Source organism: Myotis nattereri (genome assembly GCF_964212035.1).
Source record: "Myotis nattereri genome assembly, chromosome: 7".
Classification (NCBI taxonomy): Eukaryota; Metazoa; Chordata; class Mammalia; order Chiroptera; family Vespertilionidae; genus Myotis; species Myotis nattereri.
Genome location: NC_138082.1, coordinates 70668802 through 70683236, shown reverse-complemented (window position 1 = coordinate 70683236; position 14435 = coordinate 70668802). Strand labels below are relative to the sequence as shown.

Genomic DNA, 14435 nt, shown 5'->3' with positions numbered 1-14435 from the left:
AATACCATTCATTTATTCTTGAAGTTACAGTGACTTGGGGTAATATGTGAGGCCAAACATTGTAATGCATTTCAAACATCATTAGAAGAACAAGCTCGGAAATTACTCTCAATAATATCAATTCTGAGTATATTAAGGAATACATGTTATGAAAGAAAAATCTGTAACTATCCAGAGGATATTGGAATCAAAAGCAATAAAGTAGTGTGGCTTATGAAAAATAAATCCAGCCAGTCAAATTCAATAAATTTTTCCTCCAATGTAATAACAGAATTAGTGGATTACAAGAACACATTTAAACAAAGCATGACATGGAATAACTTATAAAGTTTGCTCATAGAATTGATTAAAAGTTGAAATAGAAGCAATTCTCTTCCTCAAAAATTGAATATAGAAAGTGATAATAAATGAGAATAATTTAAAGAATGAGGAGTTATTTGGTAGAACTAGCATATATTGTTAACTGTCTGATTTTATATTATATCTGTATTTGTGACCTAGAATTGGGTAATAAGTAGCACATTTATAAAAAGCACTCTTTATGCTCATTGAAAAACCTTACAACTTACACAAAGGAAAATAGTTATACCTGCAAAACTACTAATATAGAAAACTATATGTGATAAAATGTGTGTGTGTGTGTGTGTTTTAAGAGAAAGCAGATTGTTTAGAGCAGGGGTGGGGAACCTTTTTTCTGCCAAGGGCCATTTGGATATTTATTACATCATTTGCTTAATATAATTCACTTAATATAAATTTACATCACTATGAAAAAAGCTCTAGATTTATTTAATTTCAAGTCTTGCCTGCAGTTGCCCTGGCAGGTCCAGACCAAATGATTTTGCAGGCCATCAGGGCCCAGGCTGTGCGTTCCCCACCCATTCCCCCTACCCGTCCCCAACTAAAGGTAATAGTTGGCAATAGGTTAGTACTGTAAGAACCACATCTGCACGGGCCCATCAATCCTCAGTTCAGCCTTAAGACGTGAATTTTATTCTCTCCACTTTGCAGATTCAGAGGAACAGAGAGGTTAAATAATTGGCCTAAGTAACACAGTAAAAGACAGAGCTAAAATGCGGTCTACCTAAAATGCTTTCATCTAATTCCAAAAACCCTTTGCACTGTGCTGCAGTAACTGCATACAGATTTGCAGTGTGTCTTACGAGAGCTAACCTGCCTGCTGCCTCTCCAGTACAACTAAGGAGCGAGATTGATGGGTACAACATGATTTAAAGAGATTAACATTAAATTTGGATTCCAGTGCTGGCAATTCCACCTAAAAAAAAATGTGAGCTCTTGATCAAGCCACTTAATAAAAATCTGGTCTCAGTTCCCATGTCCCTAAAATAAAGGGAATGATATAGTCTCCAGTGTTCTTTCCAGGTCCAATAGAAGATTATCATCTCAAAACCATTACTGTGAGTCCAGTTTAAAGCAACTTTGAAAATGTGTTATATGAGTCCTAGGGAAGGGTTATTTTTAAAAATCTGAATGGAATTTGACAAGACACTATAATTGGGCTGGACAAGGGAATTGCTGTCCATAGAGATGCATCACCTTGTTCACAAACGACCAAGCTGTCATGGTCAGAGGAGCCTGTAGGGGATATGCATCAGCTTTTGCTTTATTTTTTGTAAGCCTTTTTATATTTTGAAGCTACTATTCAATTGAAAGGAATTTAGGGATAAAATAGGCAGGTTTAGGGAGTCTTAGGAATAAAGAGGGTCCATGGGGGAGGAAGGCATAGGTGAGGGCTTGGATCTGCCAAAAGACATACATTCACAGAGAATAGAAAGGTGCCCCAGGATAAGGGGAGACGAAGGCATGCATTCCCAGAGGATTAAGAAAAGTCACAAAGTATGGGGAAGAAGGAATCAAACTTTCATGGAGGATAGAGACATGTCCACAGAGGGCAGAAAGAGGGAAACAGATTTTCACAGGAGATAGAGGAATGTTGCAAGATAAGGGGGAGTGGATGAGGGGGGCACCAGGTGGGTTTTGGACTTTGAAGCTGATATTTTGCAAAAGAGTGACCAATCAAAAAAGCACAGGGTCATAAAATGGGGAAGGGGTCCAATTAGAAGAGAGCGTGAATGGACAAAGAACTACAGCCTTTATAAGCCTCAGAAAAAAGGGACTTAGTGAGTGACCCCTTGGGACTCCCTCCCTATGCGGGAGTCTGTATTGTTTCCAATACAAGTCCGTGAACTTTATTCTTCAAACTTCATGAGACAAGAACCTGCCTGGGGGAGACCCGCTCCCTACACCCCATTCTTCACAGTGATCCCCTCCCTCTGACACCACTACTTTTAGCACTGTAATAGGCGGGAGAAAGGCCCACATTCTAGAGAATAGCAGTATCTCTTTTTCAAGAGATGCAACACAGCTTATAAAGGTGAAATAGCTGGGAGAAAAAAATCTAAGGAAGAGAAACTTGCAAAGAAGAGTGTAGAGAGGAAGGAGGGAGGCTCTTGTAAAATAAAGGTCACCTCATTGGCCCAGCACCTCTCTAGCTGAAGATCCTCAGTCGCTCTTCAGAAGGGCTGGGACATAAGGCGGTAGCTGGGGCAACTGCCAGGACCTCCTTTTCTGTTCTGAGGAGTTCCAGTCTCTGGGGCATGATGTTAATCTCCGACTGTGCAGCTGACTTGAATTGGAAGCCTCTACAAGCGTCTATGAAAGGATGAGAGTGCCTAGGGAATGGCTCCTTTCTGCTATTTTACTTTTTTTTTTTTTTTAAGCAAGTAGAAGTCCAGGGCTCTGAGAAAGGATGATAAAGTCCAAGTAAAGTTCATCGTTCCTATTACCCTAATGTTAAGGGGAACCATAGACTTAATCGCACAGGAGTAAACCAGAGAGGTCCAAACCTCTTCCTGAAATTTGCCTTTTGCATCCACTTGCTACTCAGAAGTTAATTTGGCAGTAGCAATGCAACATCAGTGAGAAGCAAATAACACTTTTGGCCTCCTACTAGCATCACTATTAAAAGGCCATTCGTGGTAACCATTTTAAATTCAGATTTGAAATATTGCAGGCATACCATTCATTGTTATTTCACTTTATTCTGGGAAGATTCCTGATCCATAGGCTGTTGCAAAGCAACATCCTTGATTGACTCTATCTGCCCTCACATGCCATGCTTGGCTTAACGTTTTCCTTATATTTAGTCCTTTAAAGAATCAGTTCTCTTCCTATCTGTTTCCCTTCTGTGTGAGTTTGCTGGGGGGGGGGGGGGGGGCGGCAGGGGGGGGGGGGTCAAGGAATGCTGTGTCTATCAATAGGTGGCCAGACACTAGCTCAGTCTCTCTCAATCAGCCAGTCCCCATCTGCTAGCTGGAATCTCTGTGGGTCTGATCTGCTTATGACAGCAGCTGTGCCTCAAACTGAGTTCGTTCAGGGCTTCAGGCAGATGCTTAACAAGGTGAGCCAAAGGGAGTCTGGCCATTAGGAGCTGTGCTAAGATGGCCTCAGCTGGAATCTGTTTTCCTTCTCTTTTTCCCATCTTTGCCTACAGCTTTCCCTGATCGCTTTAGCACAGGACCTCACTGGGACATCAATCAGACATGGGGATGGTACTTGATACTTCAAATAAAAATGCTTATGCCATGCTATGTATTTTTAGGCGTTACTTCTTCTTTTGAGTTTAACAGTGTTTTAATGATTATGAACATCTTGGCTGAAGCGTTATTGGTTTTGAAGTGGAGTCTTAGTAGAGACTGTTAAGGATAATCACATCTTGTACTATTACATGAAGAGATATGGAATCAGCAATGATACATCACGGGTTAAATGGTCCATTAGTGGCAGTGCAGCCTCAGAACGTGTTCCCATTGGCTAGCGATAATAATTCAAAGGGAATCTGATGGACAGGGCAGCTCATGGGAGGGTAATCCACTTTCTACACAGGACCTGCCACATACTAACCTGTGCCAGCAAATAAAATAATTATCTAAATTGCTTGAACATTTTATCTTGGGTACAGACATTTTCTAAAATGGATGTACATTTTCAAAATATTCCTTAAGCACATTTTATTCTCTTCGTTTTCTACTATTCTGTTCATGCTTGGGTGATACAGTAGGTGGAGTCAAAATAAGGGTAGGGGGAGAAGGAACCCATTTCTATTTAAAAAGAATCATTCAAAATTGTTTACATGGGATCCCATTGAGCAAGAGTCTGATAACTAGCAAACAGCTGAGTTGGTGCAAGTCATATCCCTTCACAGAACAAACAGAAAGGCTGGGTGACAATGTGTATTACATAACAGCTTTTGTATTTAATTGAGGCTGGAAGTCTATGAGGAGCCCCCCAGCAGACACAAAGGCAAAACTGTCTCAGAGAACCGTGGGCAGGCATTTGAAGAACACGTGAAGAGCAATTTCCAGCTGAGCCCATTTCTGTCAAACATCATGTGGCATGGCCAGTTTCGGCTTTCCTAGTAGCATCTGAAGCCTGCAGAACCCAGGCTTGATTTCAGCCACCACACTGTGACAAGATGTGGAACGGGGAGACTGGGGTCCAGATGGGAGAGCCTGTTAATTGGCTGAATGTGAACAAGGGTCTGGGCACAGCCTGTCAGACACATCTTTGCCGGCATCATCATTACTGATTCAAAGTGCATGAGGAGTACTAGGAGCTGCAGAGAGAAGAAGCTGAGCAGTCCGCAGACTTGAATCAGATCAGAACACTAGGGAGCAAAAGAATAATGTGCTTTGCTTGCTAAAGTGCTGGAAAATGCTGCTTTAACTCATGTAATGTTCTAATAGGTACTTTCTTGCCCATGTGTTAAGGGTATTCTTTTCTTTTTTTTTTTTTTTGCATTTCTTTTCCAAATCAGATATTTCCAGTATTATATTGTCCCTCTATCCCCAACTGCCCATTATGCTAGTTACAAATCAGGTTTTATAGGTTCAATTTGTGCCTGAAGATGTAAAGCCAGCCTTAAACAATATTACTAAATACAGTATTTATGAAGCAGAAGAAACTTCTGTTTCATTATTAAGGGGGAAAGGAAAGCTTACTGATTTATAAATGAGTTATGTAGTTTTAGGTTCGGAAATCGTCTTATGCATAGATGGCTGCCTACACTTAATCTGTGCTAAAGTCTACTAAGACTCCTTCCCTGAGCATCAGCCTTCACTTTACAGAAATGGTTTTATTTGGGTAAACTTGCAAAATTTTCTACATGTAAGGACTTCTTTTTGACATGTAAATTCCTCTAAAGGGGGCTCAGGCTTAAACTATGACCTCCTGAGCAGTCAGGAGTAAGCAACAGTAACTTGAACACAGAACCAGATAAAGTATAGACACCCCCAATTAGACACCCCCATGCACAAGGAACAAGAGAGTATAGTAAGACTGAAAAATATAGGCAGTTTCTCCAAGCACAGCTTATTTGCTTAAGGTCCCTCCTTTGTCTATTTTAATAATAATGAACACCTTACTGTGGAGAGCGGCTACAGCGTTTGGACAGGTTCAAGCCTCAGACTAATGAGAGGGCACAGTCCTCTTGTGGCAAAGCCACGTTCAGGTCCAAGCTTAGAGGGTAAAGCCCTCCCAGCACAATTATAGCCAAAGGCTATAGTTGTAAGCTTGACCTTATGGTCGAACCTGTGGTCCCAGGTGGCTGAGTGATGTAGGCTGCGGGAGGTGCAGCAAGTGCTGCAAAACAAAGTTTGATAAAGTTCTCAGGTGCATGTAATTAAGTAGATTCAAAACTCTTGAGAACATTGTAAACATCTCTTGACTATGCCCTTGCTTTGCCTCCTGAGATCTGACTATAAAAAAAAAACTCAGCTTACAGGCTGTGGCACTGTCTCTTCATCCGAGAACAGTGTCCCACCTGGCCCCAACTGTATTCTCTTGTCTGTCTTCTTTAATCCTTCACCACCACCCCTGAGGTTCACCACTGACAGTGCTGGACGCGGTTGACTTTACCTATTGATTTCTGTATGCAAGGTTTTTAAACAAGAGAATACTTTACCAGAGATCTCCCAAATTCAAATTTTCCAGGCCCTAGCTCATGCTGACTCAGAATTTGTAGGGATGCTATTTAGGCATGCTTGTGCATTTTAAATATGTTTCTAGGTGGCTCTGAGGCACATTCATCACTAAGAATAATGGTATAGCTACTCACTTTTCTTTAGGCCCTACAGGGGGCCCACTACATGCTCCTTCAACTCTCCTCCATTATTCCTATTCAACTTATCTCCCATTTAGACATGAAAATTTAGGATGTCAGGTGAAAAATGCATTCATTTACTGCTCTGTCCTGTTCTCCCATATTTTTCCACATCAGAATATAAAGTCACCTATTTTTCCTAAATCCCAGAGGAAAGATGCATGTGTAAGTTTTCACCTATGCTTTCTTTCTTTTTTAAATATATTTTTATTGATTTCAGAGAGGGAGAGGAAGAAATAGAAACATCTGGGGATCAAGCAGGCAACCTGGGCATGTGCCCTGATCAGGAATCAAAACATGATCTCCTGGTTCATAGGTCGCTGCTCAACCCCTGAGACACATTGGCTAGGCACCTGTGCTTTCTTAGTGTCCAAGCTCATCACCACTTTGATCTGATTGAGTTTTAGTATAGCATTCTGATTTCCAGCCTCCAAAGACAGACTATGTAATTCACAGTTAGACTCCACCACTTACCAACTGTATAATCTTAGAAAAAAATGCTGCTCTATTCTGTACCTTAGTTCCCTCATCTAGGAATTGGAGACACAAATCTCATTAGGCTGCTACAGGGAATAGTTATTACATGTAAAGCATTTAGATTGGTGTCTGAACATATTTTTCTCATGGCACTCATCAATCTAGATTTTGACTTTTCTAAAGCATCTGACAATGTTCTCTACTCCCTTTTTGAACTTCTCTATTCTAGTTTCTATGACAGTACTCTATCCTGGTTTGTCTCCTATCTTTCTCACTATTTCTACACAATGGTTTTGAGGGAGAAGGGTTGTCTGCCTCTGTTCACCCATTCAATGTGGTATTCCTCAAGGTAATCTCATCAACTACCTAAATGTTAATGACTTTCTCATGTATGCAAGTTTCAGACGCAACTATTCATCTTATTACAGAACATTTTCTTTTCTCTTAACTCTGCTCCTATTTCATATATTAATAGAAGTTGTCAGCTATAGTTGTGAGGAATTCCTGCCAAAATTATGATTTTTTAATAACCTGTAACTCTTTCAGAATGTAGAAATCACCCAATATTTTAAAATATAACTGCATTTACAAAAATGGTTCTTCCCACTTCTTTTCTATATGGGAGAGACATGGTCTTTAGTTTTTAACAAAATGACAAGTCCATTATATGATGCTAAAATTAAGGTGGACAAATTTTCATTTGAGTCATCAAAAGCCTGGTTGTACAAACTCTTTATCTTTCTGTAGGCTATTGTATTTTTGGATAAATGCTGTTTAAGCATTGTCAACTGATGTTTTATATTTAGTTCAAGTAGCTTACCCTAAAACTGATTTCTGCTTATGGAGTTAATCCATAGAAATTTCATTGAGAAAACCACGTACAATGATTTCACAAGATAGTAAGTTGGTAGAATTTTAAAGGAGGGTAGGAAGGATAGCCACAATATAGTTTTCCTCAGAAATTTTAAAATATAGTGACTATTATTTTGGGGAAAGTCAATATGATAGCCCTTGCAATAGGGATCTATAAAGTCACCTTCATACATCATCTAGATTAGAGTTTAGAAGACCGTTATAACCTGACTGTTAAAGTAGCTAAAGAAGAAAATAAAACTATTTCACTCATAAAGTGGATTAGGGAGCAACAAAAGCAGAGAAAGTTAAAGTGACAAATATCAGCATTACTAACCCTCAGCTGTTGGCCTTTCACTATTTTATATGCTGGTCCCACTGGCAAGATCATACCTACTGGGAAATGGGTGGTGGGAGTTGTGGCCAAGGACTCAAAGTATTTTGATACCTTTGGCAAGATGACTGTACTAGGCTATGCTTGCCCAAAGCTATTAAATGTTCTATAATTTTAGCTCCCCTTATTCTGATTCCAGGGCAACATTCTGATTCTGATTTGACTTTTTTTTTATGGTGAGAAAATGGTTTGATATGGAAATAAAAGGTTTCAGTTCCCTGGAATATATTTATTATGAGTTAATGTTTACTTGTGTTTGTCTTACTGTAAACATCTGTCCACAGAGAATGTACTGGTCTTGGAGACTTTCTTCACATAACAAAAATTAATGCTCCAGTCCACTGGATAGCCTTAGTTCTCAGGTCAGGGCCTTAGCATCTCTCACCTGGACTACAGAAATAGCCTGCTAGCTTCTGTCTGTGGTCTTACTTCTTCTAATCCATCATTTACAATGTTTTCAGAATGAGTTTCTTCAAATGCAAAACTTGTCATTTTACCCACTTGCTTATATTCCTTTAATGTCCCCCCACTGCATACAGAATGCAGTTTAAATTGCTTAGCTGGCCTCAAGGCTCTCCCTGGTCCATCTATTTATCACTCACCTTTTCAGTTATATCTCCTGAAATAACTCCCATATGGTCATCGGTATCTTGCTCTGAGATTCTCAAATATGCTAATGCCTTTTCACAACTCCATGTTTTTGAGCATGCAGTTCCTACTGCTAGAAATAACTTTCCTCTCCTCTCTGCTTGCCTAAAAACAAGTCAGTGTTTTGATGCTGGCATGATTGTCAAGGCTGCTATGAATATTCTACTACCAGATCTTTCTTTTCTCCATGTCTTTGTTGTTTGTGTATCATAATACAACCTCTCATGCTTAATTGCACTTATTACTATTTTTGTCTGCCTTTACTTATGTTATTATAGCCTTACTGAGTTTACTGACCACATATCATTCATCTTTGTAGATAAGTAACATAATAATAATATTTTCCTACATTAGGCACTAAGTTTTTGTTGAATATCTTAACCAGGGAGGTGACAATTAGATATTAACATAAATAAATAAATAAATAAATAAATAAATAAATAAATAACATTTATTAAGTGCTTACTGTAAGCCAAAGGCAACATTGAATCCATTTCAATTAATTGATAGTTAATCTCTAGATTAACTGGGAGGAGAATAGAGAGAAGGAAATAAATTTAGTTAATAAAAATTCTAATAGTAAAATCAACTTATGAAATCTAGTAAACTAAAATAACACTAAGAATAGCAATACATTAAGTTAAATGAAAAGTTTTAAGCTACATAAATTGTACAGATTCATGATTCTATATTTAGATGTTATATGTATATTAACAGAACCTCTATACAAAGCATATTTAAAACATTCTATTAAAAACTGAGAGGAAAGAAAGAAATTTAAGGAAAACAGCAAAAGGTAATTTCTATTGTCTACATATGCTTCATACTGGCAATTATTTTTAATGAGATCATGGTTCAATTTTATTTAAAAATGACATTTGCTTTTCTTTTGATTCCTGGACATTTGTATTTGCGCAAGTTTCAGTTCCTTTGTTTTATAAAATATTTAAAGGCCCCTCTGCCTATCTCCTTGGCTTTATTAAATGCTCTTGAGAACTGTCTCGATGATAACAAGCGCGGCAAACTGCAGGTGAATGGGCCTTACAATTGTGCAAATAACAAACCGAAGCATTTTACAATAACAAACAGAGACTGGGGAGTCCTTATGAATATGTCATTAAACACCTGCACTCCAGTCCCTCCGCTGGAGCCATTTAAAAATAGGAGATGCTAATTTTTGGCCAGAATTGATGTTTGTAGAGAAACAGAATCTGTCTGTTTTTACAACTAAATCAACTTAAATTACCACAATTGAAACATGCTTTCCCCAAAACCATATGAATGTTGAATTCTCATCATATAACTAATCCTACTCCAACCATACACTTTTATAGGTAGAAAGAATTTGACCTTGGAGAAGCATTAAAAATCATGCTCTATGCTGGGATTATTTTTGTGTTTCCTTAAGAAATAAAAATTATCCATCTGAAAGACAAAGCCTAGCATGGAGATAGGTGTTTTGGGATTTACTGTTCAGAGGATAGGATGCAGCAATGAAATACAGGTAATGTAAGAGAGGAATGGGTAAAATATTCATAAGTCAGAATAGAGAGTCCAGTGATGGAAGGCATTCAAGGAGGACTTGCCCAATTCTTCAAGTTCATAAAGAAAGTCTCAGGAAGAAAATGGGGAGTGCTGTGAATAAGATCTGTACAATATTTTCCACAGTAGGAAGATGAAGCTCTAAGCAAATTAAGGCAAGTATTCAAATAGGGTCAGAACCAAAAGAGTTTTGCTGCTGTTGTTTTTTAAATAAATGGATTGTTCAAAGCTCGAGTAGTGCATTTTAGAGAAAACATTTAGTGAGAGCACTCTATCACTCAATGGAAGATGTAATCATTACTGTAAAATGTAATCACTGCTGTTATTAATTGTAATAGAATGTTAACTTGCAGCCAGAAACATGGTATGTAGAAAATTTCTTAAATTGAATTACGTGATGGTAGAAAAAGATGAGAGTTATGTATGGGCTCCTACTCCAAGTCAAATATTGTGGGGGGGGGAGGGTTCCTGAGTTTGTGATTTTGAAGATATGGGGCCTCTCCTCACTGTGCCTCATAGTATAGGCTGTTCCAGGAAAAGAGGCTAAATGAGTTAATTTAAAGAGCATCAGTTTGAAACCCATACTTAATTGGTGTACAGTGCCCAAACCGAGTATAAAACTGTCTCCCTCCCTCCATTTACAAGAATGACTCTAGATGGCGTTGTAATATGCACTAACAACAATGGCAATGTATGGAGTTCAGACATGTTCTTATGAGTTGAATTTGTCTCTCAAATAGTTATTTGCAGACTTAACCCCCAGAACTGTGAATTTAGATAGAGAATGTTGGCAAGTGTAATCAAGTTAAGATGAGCTTATTATGGTGAGTCCTAATTCAATACACTGGTGTCCTTATAAGAAGAGGGAAATTTGGACAGAGAGACACAGAGATGAGACCATCAGGCAAAGACATACGCAGAGGGAAGAAAGCCATATGAACACGGAGGCAGAGACTGTTACGCTACCAAGCAATTATCTAGGGTTCCCAGAAGTTGGAGGAGGAAAGGAAGAATCCTCCCCAACTATGATACAATATATGCCTGTGTTTTTAAGCCACTCATCTGTGGTACTTTTTATGGCCGCCCCAAGAATCTAATAAAGATGCCAACATCACCACAGGGCCAACAGCAACTCACTAGAGTGGTAGCAGTTGAGGTCAATTCAGGAGCCTCTTTGGACTTTGAACTTTCCAGGAATCATTTGTAGACCCTCTTTTCAGGGGTTGATAGCAGTTAAAGGCATCTGCCTTCTCCAAAGGGGACTCATATGAATTCCAGTGATACCAGGGGATGCTCATAATTATCACAGAAGAGATGACCCCAAGGAGGAGAGACAACATTCTTTACAAGAAAGCCTTATGAGACACAGAATAGTAGAAGCCCCTTGGAAAGGGAAGTTCAATTTCCTCTGGGCTCTCAGCGTGGTGATGTCTTGAAACGAATATTACTCAAGGGTCAGGTTCTTCCCAGGTAGGGAAGGAACCATGTTCTCAAAGGTCAACAGACTTTTCTGTATGCAGAAGTTACCCACAGTCCAGCTTCGCCTTCCCTAGAACTTGATGCTTATTAAGATATAAAACTTCTTAAACAAGTCACAGAGAAACCCTCATAAGGGGACTGTGGGAGTTGGTCTCAAAATATAAAATGTAGTTTTAACTTGAAGAGAGGCAGTAAGTTATTGGTGTGAAGGGAAAAATGCATGCATTGCAAAGCTTCTGTGTACAGTTGAACAGGTTATAAACTGCACAACTCCAAGATACTCTATTGTCCCCACAGCAAAAACAACAGGTATCACTTTCTGTCAGAAAGCACACAACCAGCAAGCAGGACACAACGGCCCTATGAAAGATAGAGCTGAACAAAAAGGAAAATGAAACTCAGATGAATCTTACCTTTTTCATAACTGACATAATTTTATGGCACACTCTCTAAGTTAATAAGCTACATCATATTCTAAGGTTAAAGTTAAGTTTTATTAGAGAAAATCATTCGTAAAGAGGACAGTAGATGTGATAGTTCTTCTATTTCCAATTTTTTATTATTCAATAAGCAGTCTCTTTCATCTAAAGCTACTAAATATAATTTAATTTCTCATAAATAGCTAGAGTTGCAAAAATGTCTAGAGAAAAATATTAACATTCACCCCCCCCCCCTTTATGCTTTGTCTTTTTCAAATTGTGTGATGGGGAAATGCCTACATTTGTGAAAAGAAGCATGAAATGCTTAAAAAGCAAGAGGGTCTGCATTTTAATATCTCTTCAATTTGGAGCAAAACACTACAACATACATTTTTTTTTATTACACACACAGTCACACAGACATATGCACACTCACAGAAAGTAGGAATTAAGTAAACATCCATGTCCTATTCAAAGCTCTGAGGAGAAACAATGACAAAATACTGTGACCTTGATTCAAAATGAAAAGAAAAATAGAAGAAAATCTCAGGAGAAGATTAAAATAACCCTCAAAATTTTAGACATCTGGAGATAGCATTAAAGTGATTTAAACTATCTTTTTGTTCTATCCTTTCTTTCTCTAAGTGCTAATCAGGATGATAATCTAAGAGGGTGGCATATCCTACTTTGCTAAACATTTCATTAACCAAAACCTCTAGTACAGGAAAACAAACAATACCTAAGTCCAGAATAAACAAATGAATAAATAAAAACATACAGATGCATGCTTATAAGAAGAAAAATGTTTTTTTCATTGTCTGGACTCAGGAGGCAAATGCCAGCATTTTGTTTTGCAGCAGCAAATGTAGCGCCATAGGAAGAACAGACTCTGCAGAGCATTGGGAGTAAATTACCACTCTGGCTCTAGTCTCCACCACAACGCAACTCCCGGGAAAGAACTTAACCAACCAAGACTTCCATTTCCTCATTTGAAAAACGAGGTAAAAGTCTTTCTTCACTTGACAGGTTATTTAACGAACACAATACAGTGAAACTTTAATAGTATTGTGTTCTTTAAATAAAAACTATTTTACTATTAATAAAAGTTTGATTTGTGCTAAAGAATAAGAGATATGCAGAAGAGACATAAAGTATATACTATAGAAACAGAAAGGCTTATCCCTAGAGAATGACTTGTTTGCTCACACGCCTGGACTCCACTGAGCCCAAATTGTTCCTCCTCGTAAGATGCATCTTCTGACTGAGTTTAGCAAACTACATATCTTTTCCTCCTCCAAGTACAGCTCAAGACTAATTTCCTTTATGAAGTCTGTTCAGATTAAACACTGTATGAATCAAGTCATTATGGCAACATTCCTAGAATGTATATGAAGAAATACCTTTTAAAACTCACAAATTAATGTTGGAAGGAGATAAGGTATAGCAATAAAAAAGCAAAAGAGTAAAAAAAATAATAAATCAGTTTGCAGACACTTAAAAAGGGGTATTTTAGCTACTGAAAACTGTCATTATGCCATTCATTGATATCAGGTCAATATAATGCCATCGCCTTTTCACTGGAATAACTGCATTGGTAGATCATAGGAATGACATATTATGTTATATTTCCATTCTAGTAAGATATTCAATAAAGCTTCCCATGAAATTATCTTTACCAGGTTGATAAATGTTGACTAGTGGCCAACAGCTGGAATGCGGACAATGGAGGGGTCCCTTAGGATGTTCACATCACAGCTTTATATTTCAATGTAACCAGTCTCAATACACTTATTACTTATGTTGCTGGGAATCTAGAAAATGTTATCGAATTTGCAAATAACATAACTCCAGGGCAACAGCTAGTGAATAAAAGAATTATTATGTTTATTTTTAATCCCCCAAACTAGATAAAAGCCAAAAATAAGACTAAACATAACGAAATAAATGTAAGGCTTTACAGTTAAGTTAAAAAGTGTAACACAAATGTGAGCTTAATTCCCTTGAGGCATGGCTGCAAAAATACATGAAGAAAAAAATGATACCCTTTCCCCTCAAATAACAATGACTCTAACTCCATTATAGTTCGTTTAAAAGCATTGAAAATAATTTTCTGATTATCCTTCCTGGTGGAAAAACCCAGAAGCCAAAAGTTTGTGGAAGAGGAAATAAGTCAAGAAGGAGAAAACCTCCTCTTATTGGTCCCTGCCACAGCTGAATCAGGCTAGAACATCCACAAAAGATTTTATTAAACACTAAGCAGAAACATATCTGGAGATCAAGTACCACAAGTTGACATGGATTCAAAGAAAAACTCCATTCTGAATATAGAAACCATTTGCTACACAAAGCTCTTTAGCCATATTACGTGTTAAAATGAAATGTTAATAACCAGTCTAAAAACCCAAGTCCACAAATTGAGCAAAAATATTTTATCAGATATAAT

General features: G+C 38.0%; 1 protein-coding gene across 2 annotated transcripts in view; it reads right to left on the bottom strand.

Moving 5' to 3' along the window:
• The window catches only part of LRP1B (LDL receptor related protein 1B), a 1698272-nt gene that overhangs the window by 1306681 nt on the left and 377156 nt on the right, over positions 1-14435 (bottom strand). The window lies entirely within an intron of this gene.